This window comes from Schistocerca gregaria, unplaced genomic scaffold (genome assembly GCF_023897955.1).
Source record: "Schistocerca gregaria isolate iqSchGreg1 unplaced genomic scaffold, iqSchGreg1.2 ptg000805l, whole genome shotgun sequence".
NCBI lineage: Eukaryota > Metazoa > Arthropoda > Insecta > Orthoptera > Acrididae > Schistocerca > Schistocerca gregaria.
This window is the reverse complement of record NW_026062173.1, coordinates 117501-125000: the sequence shown is the minus strand read 5'-3', so window position 1 is coordinate 125000 and position 7500 is coordinate 117501. Positions and strand designations below refer to the sequence as shown.

The following is a 7500-nucleotide window of genomic DNA, read 5'->3' as shown; positions in this document are numbered from 1 at the left end:
AACCGCTAAGTAGCTTTCTTTTGTCCTTAATAGATTTTCCTTTGTCCTGATAGATTCAGGTCCCATTACCCCCATAAGTTGTTCTCTGGGTTCGTTGTAGAGTGCGCAGGCATAGACTATGTGATTTGAGTCTTCCTCCTCGCCACATGTGCATCTGCCTTCGTCTTCTATTCCCAGCTCATATATTTTCTTTTTCAGGCCATGGCCTGTCAGAAGACATGTCAGGGAGTATGGTGGAATCATGCCCCCACGCCAGTCTGTCTGCCATAGTTCTACATTTGGTACCCAGCTAAAAGTTTCCCTGCCATTCTGTGTCTTGTTCCACCTTTCCTGCCACTCTTCCTGCAACATACAGTTTATGTGTTTGTTAGCAGTACATCCAGGGTTTTGCCCCATGACAGCTCTTGGAACCTGGAGCCCAGCGACCGAGCCACCCATTCCATGTTTGGTATGGTATAGCAAGGCTGCTTTGACTATCTCCAGATCAAGTGGCATACACCCTGTGAGTACTTGGAGAGCATCAGTTGACACAGTCCGGCAGGCTCTGGTCATCTGCAAAAGAAATGGTCGTTGGATTGAGTCTAGTATGCGTCTGACATACCGGTGCTTCGTCCGATCTGCCCACGCAGCTGCACCATACCTGCAAACGGAGAGACAGAGACCTTGGTATATTAGTTTTAGTGATTTCTTTTGCAGACCCCACTCTGTTCTGGTCACCCTCAGGAGTGCACCTGAGACTTCACCCAGCTTCTTCTGAATGTTCCTCACATGAGGTGTGAACGACAGTCTTTCATCAAGGGTTATTCCTAAATAAGTGAATTCTTGGACAAACTTTATGTTCTTGCCTTCAAATGGTATGGTAGGCGGTCTGTGTCTATCGAAAGTGCCTTTGATGGTCATGGCGACTGTTTTGTGATGTGATATTGCGAGCTTGTTCTGTCTCGTCCACCTGCTGACTTCGCCTAAGGCTGTTTTTGCTCTTTCTTCTATTTGTTTCCTACTTCGTCCCTTTATTATGACTGCCAGGTCGTCTGCGTAGGCCACCTTTGCCCACTGCTCACCCTCCCTCTCGGCAACCATCTCATCAAAGACGAGGTTCCAGAGGAATGGACCACAAATGGAGCCTTGTGGACAACCCTTAGTGACCCATTTCTCCACGACACCAGCCTTGCTGCTCACCATCACCTTTCGGTTCCGGAAATAATCTCCCATCAGGTCGTACAAGTTTTGTGGGCATTGCATTTGTCTTAGGCGCCTCATAACGCTGGGCCACCATAGGTTATCAAAGGCGCCTGCTATATCTACAAACACTACAACAACGTACCTCTCCTCACATTGTACATGGCTTAGTACTTGCCTAATGGCCATCTCTGTTGATGCGCCTTTCCTGAAGCCAAACTGATTTGGGGCCTTCAGGTCCGATTCCTCATATCGTTTCTCGAGACGATTTACAATTAGCCGTTCTAGGACTTTCCCTAGGATGGGGAGAAGGCATATTGGGCGGTAGGATTTTGGTTCATCCCTTGGTTTGTCCTCCGATTTCAGAAGTATGCACAATCTTCCTTTTTTCCATGTTTCTGGGACTCTCGTTTCCTGCAGACAGGTGTTATATATCTCTAAGAGGAGGTGAGGGCTGGTATGCCATACCCTTTTGATTACTGCATCATCGATGCCATCAGGACCTGTTGCTCTTCCTGCTTTGCAGTCCTTAATAGCAGCGCCTATTTCCTCAGTTGTGAAGTCTGGATCTAGCTCCACATTGTTGTAACTCTCGTTTTCGAGTTTCACAACTAGCTGATCTTCACTATCCTGATCCGCATCGTCATCAGGTAAGAGGGTTTGGAGCAGTGATTTTATAGTCTCTTCCCAGGTCATGGTAAGAGTCTGGTTCCCAGTTTTAATGTTGCTAACAACATTCTCTGTGCCATATTTTGGCTGGAGTACTCTTCTCGTTATGGCCCATGGATCGTTTTTGTCACAGTCAGAGACCCACTTCTTCCATGTCTCTTCTTTTGCCTTGGCTATTTCCTTGTTGAACCGGTTTTTAATTTTGTTGTAGTTTCTCTTTGCAGCTACCAGAGCAGTTTCATTTTCAATTTTGCGTGTATGTTGTAGTAATCGCCGTGCAGACATGGTGTCCCGCCGCAGGTTTGCTAGCTTTGTGTTCCACCATGGTACTGGATTTTGCACCTGTCTCTTCCTTCTCATTGATTTTTTACAGCTCTCATAGACTGCCACCTGCAGTCTGTTTACTTTTTCGTTGACCCCCTCCTGTGGGTTTTGTAGCCAGTTCTCTGTGGCACTGATGAGCTGTCTATCAAAGATTGACCACTTTGCACAGCTAGTATTATAATTTGGAAGTTCTTCTTTTGCCCTCATTCTCTGTGGTACTCTGGCCTCATAAGTGATTGCCCTGTGGTCACTTGATGTCCATTCCTCGTGTACCATCCACCTACACAGCATTCTGGCAGCTAAGGGTGTACATATTGTAACATCGATGTTACTCTCCCCATTGGGCCCACTGAAAGTAGTTAGCTGCGATCTCTCGTTTATAACTAGAAGACCACGTTGAGAGATAAAGTCCTCCAACTTTCTGCCTGCCTCGTCTGTTGTTTGGCTGTGCCAGACTGGTGAGTTGGCATTTGTGTCAGCTCCTATGACTACTGCTTTCCCACTCAGTTTGTCCAGGATGACGTCCAATTCTTTGAGGAACTGATCTACAGGTGAACCATATTGGCAATAGAGGCTAACTGCGTAGATCTCGCCAAAGTTCCCACTTACACTAGCAACAGCCATGTGCTTATTGCAGAAATTTGTGAGCTGCATTGCTGTTAGTGTCTGCAACCGGGCTGCTATAGCTGCCTTTGTTGCTCCGTGTTTGGCGCTATAGATGAGCTGGTAATTTGGGGGATAGCCAACTACTTTGTTGTTTATGCAGTAGGGTTCCTGGATCAACAGCACATCCACATTCTCTTCATTTATTCTCTGTGCCAGTTGATCTGGGACTACTTTTGCCCTTTGCCCATTTATTTGGAGAATCTTAATGACATTGTTCTGTGTGCTGGTCCCTTGTCTTCTTCCAGTTTGCAGAGGCCCATCGTCCCTACTGGCCATAATCAGTTCTGTAGGTTATTATGGCCTTGACTTTGTTATATTCTGGGCAGGATTTCTCTGTTACGGCATGGTTGTGTGGCTTCTTAGCACGCTTGCAGTTTGCACAGTGTGCTGGCTGATCTTTCATTGGGCAGTCCTTGTAGGTGTGTCCAGATGCTGCGCAGTGACCACAGATGTTTTCCGCGCTTGTGCACTTGGCAGCTGTGTGTCCATGTCCCTGGCATTTGAAACACCTGTTTATGTTGTTGTAGTTTTTCACTTTATGTGATGTACAGTTTATGTACACACGGCCTTGCTGTGTTAGTTTATTCCAGAGCCCTGGTGTTGTCTCCAAAACCAAGTTTACGTCTTCCCGTTCCTTCGGGCCAGTCTTGAACAGCACCTTCATGCCATCCATCACCTCATCCTGAGATATGTTGAGCCTGGAGAGGTTTCTCTCAAACAGCTCGGTTTTCAGCTCCTCTTCTGTTGTCTGTCTTGGGACGTCGAAGATGATTACCTTTGGGTTTCTTTTCTTTGGATCTGATATAGCAATTCCGGACTGAGCTATGTCTCCGCACTTCCTTATTTTTTCTGCATCCTGATCATTTGGGACCTCAAGAACAATGCCTTTATCTTTTACTGCCTTACATTTTGAGATCCTCACATCTTTTAGTGAAGTGGCGATTAGCGTCCTTACTGTTTCTTGAAGTTCTTTGTCTGTTTTCTGAACTCCCTCTGCTGGTTTAATCATGAGAACATTTGGTTGCTGGGTTTTCCTGGGCTCGTTTTTCGGTATTGATGGTTGTGCCGCTGCCTTGCTGGCATAGCTCTCGACTTGTACAGGAGATGTATTTACAGTGGCCTTGACACACCTCAGCTCTGTTGATAGCTCTAGAATCTCCATTTCATATTTCTTCAGTATCTGCTCGTATACTGACAGTTTCCCTAGTATGAATTTCTTCTGGGCGTTGTTTATCTTGTTGTTCTCATTAAACAGAAACGCCTCCATCTCTTCTCTTATGTTTGACATTTCCTGATGGTCGATACATATCTTAGTTCCTTCCTTGTCAATTTGATTCATGGAGTTTCGGCCCAGTTCCTTTACTGTGTCTACATTTTCTTTACTGGGCCCCATCCTGGGGCGGCTTTACAGAGCTCTTCTGTTCCTCAGGGCTTAGATTTCCACCCGTGATGAGAACACTACAGGGTACAGAAAACTTCTAAGGGAAGTTTCTCTAATTGTCAGGCATTATCCTCTTCCACCTTCACACATGTACATGATATTTCTTACGTAAGTAGAGTTCCTAACCTAAAGAAAGAACAGTAGAGTTACTAACCTAATCCTATCCTCTTCCACCTTCACACATGTACATGATATTTCTTACGTAAGTAGAGTTCCTAACCTAGAGAAAAAAAAGAGTAGAGTTACTAACCTAATAATAAACATGAGAAGTATAAGGGACCCGTCTAACCTACGATGCTAAATCACCAAGGAGTTTATTTCCTGTCGCCGACGTTGATGCAGAGCTGACAGCTACACATACACATACACATACGACTTAGCTACTCTGAGAGTATTTCCTAATCTAGCATGAAAAAAAAAAAAAAAAAAAAAAAAAAAAAAAAAAAAAAAAAAAAAAAAACTTATATGATAACAGCAAAAGTTTATTTTTCCTACCATCGGCGTCGTGCAAGAGAGCTGTCACTGCACTCGATATTCTTTTCGGTTTCCTTTCCTAGCCTAACACATAGTTACACAGTTTCCTTTCCTAGCCTAACACATAGTTACACAGTTTCATAATTACAGACACATGTTGCACGCGATCTTTCTCATGTTAATGAGTGTTTTAACCTAACAGACAACAGAAGATGTAAAGACAGGCCTACCGAAATGTCAGGGCATACTATACACGTCGACAGAAGGCTGGTATCATTGGTGGCTGGCGAGCGAGAGGGACAATTCTTCAATAAGAGCCCTACTCAGTGATGAGTTCTCTGTTCCTTCACGTTTCCACGTTGCCCGCGCGTGTGCGTAGTCCATAAAGAAATACTGTTCCGCTGCTATATTATGGCAGAGGAACCACTAGTTCTTTATGTCAACAGTATGGAGGTCGTTAATCCATTCATGCGCGTCACTAATTAGATGACGAGGCATTTGGCTACCTTAAGAGAGTCATAGTTACTCCCGCCGTTTACCCGCGCTTGCTTGAATTTCTTCACGTTGACATTCAGAGCACTGGGCAGAAATCACATTGCGTCAACACCCGCTAGGGCCATCGCAATGCTTTGTTTTAATTAGACAGTCGGATTCCCCCAGTCCGTGCCAGTTCTGAGTTGATCGTTGAATGGCGGCCGAAGAGAATCCGCGCACCCGCGCGCCCCCGGAGGAGCACGCTAAGGCGGACGCGGCCTCGCAGCAAGGAAGATCCGTGGGAGGCCAAGGCACGGGACCGAGCTCGGATCCTGCACGCAGGTTGAAGCACCGGGGCGCGAACGCCGCGCAGGCGCGCGCATCCTGCACCGCCGGCCAGCACGAGGCCAACCAACGGCGAGAGCAGACCACGCCCGCGCTAAACGCCCGCACTTACCGGCACCCCTACGGCACTCACCTCGCCCAGGCCCGGCACGTTAGCGCTGACCCACTTCCCGACCAAGCCCGACACGCCCCGATCCTCAGAGCCAATCCTTATCCCGAAGTTACGGATCCAATTTGCCGACTTCCCTTACCTACATTATTCTATCGACTAGAGGCTCTTCACCTTGGAGACCTGCTGCGGATATGGGTACGAACCGGCGCGACACCTCCACGTGGCCCTCTCCCGGATTTTCAAGGTCCGAGGGGAAGATCGGGACACCGCCGCAACTGCGGTGCTCTTCGCGTTCCAAACCCTATCTCCCTGCTAGAGGATTCCAGGGAACTCGAACGCTCATGCAGAAAAGAAAACTCTTCCCCGATCTCCCGACGGCGTCTCCGGGTCCTTTTGGGTTACCCCGACGAGCATCTCTAAAAGAGGGGCCCGACTTGTATCGGTTCCGCTGCCGGGTTCCGGAATAGGAACCGGATTCCCTTTCGCCCAACGGGGGCCAGCACAAAGTGCATCATGCTATGACGGCCCCCATCAACATCGGATTTCTCCTAGGGCTTAGGATCGACTGACTCGTGTGCAACGGCTGTTCACACGAAACCCTTCTCCGCGTCAGCCCTCCAGGGCCTCGCTGGAGTATTTGCTACTACCACCAAGATCTGCACCGACGGCGGCTCCAGGCAGGCTCACGCCCAGACCCTTCTGCGCCCACCGCCGCGACCCTCCTACTCGTCAGGGCTTCGCGGCCGGCCGCGAGGACCGGCCATGACTGCCAGACTGACGGCCGAGTATAGGCACGACGCTTCAGCGCCATCCATTTTCAGGGCTAGTTGCTTCGGCAGGTGAGTTGTTACACACTCCTTAGCGGATTCCGACTTCCATGGCCACCGTCCTGCTGTCTTAAGCAACCAACGCCTTTCATGGTTTCCCATGAGCGTCGATTCGGGCGCCTTAACTCGGCGTTTGGTTCATCCCACAGCGCCAGTTCTGCTTACCAAAAGTGGCCCACTTGGCACTCCGATCCGAGTCGTTTGCTCGCGGCTTCAGCATATCAAGCAAGCCGGAGATCTCACCCATTTAAAGTTTGAGAATAGGTTGAGGTCGTTTCGGCCCCAAGGCCTCTAATCATTCGCTTTACCGGATGAGACTCGTACGAGCACCAGCTATCCTGAGGGAAACTTCGGAGGGAACCAGCTACTAGATGGTTCGATTAGTCTTTCGCCCCTATACCCAGCTCCGACGATCGATTTGCACGTCAGAATCGCTACGGACCTCCATCAGGGTTTCCCCTGACTTCGTCCTGGCCAGGCATAGTTCACCATCTTTCGGGTCCCAACGTGTACGCTCTAGGTGCGCCTCACCTCGCAATGAGGACGAGACGCCCCGGGAGTGCGGAGGCCGCCGCCCCGTGAAGGGCGGGGAAGCCCCATCCTCCCTCGGCCCGCGCAAGGCGAGACCTTCACTTTCATTACGCCTTTAGGTTTCGTACAGCCCAATGACTCGCGCACATGTTAGACTCCTTGGTCCGTGTTTCAAGACGGGTCGTGAAATTGTCCAAAGCTGAAGCGCCGCTGACGGGAGCGATTATTCCGCCCGAGAGCATCCCGAGCCAACAGCGGCGCGGGTCCGGGGCCGGGCCAGGTAGGTCCGTCATCCGGGAAGAACCGCGCGCGCTTGCCGGGAGCCCGAGCGCCCAAAGGGGCGAATCGACTCCTCCAGATATACCGCCGAGCAGCCAGCCAGGACACCGGGGCTCTGCCCAACAGACGCGAACCGAGGCCCGCGGAAGGACAGGCTGCGCACCCGGGCCGTAGGCCGG

General features: G+C 49.6%; 1 pseudogene; it reads right to left on the bottom strand.

Moving 5' to 3' along the window:
- LOC126322281 (large subunit ribosomal RNA) overlaps positions 1-7500 on the bottom strand; it is a 10122-nt pseudogene that overhangs the window by 1979 nt on the left and 643 nt on the right.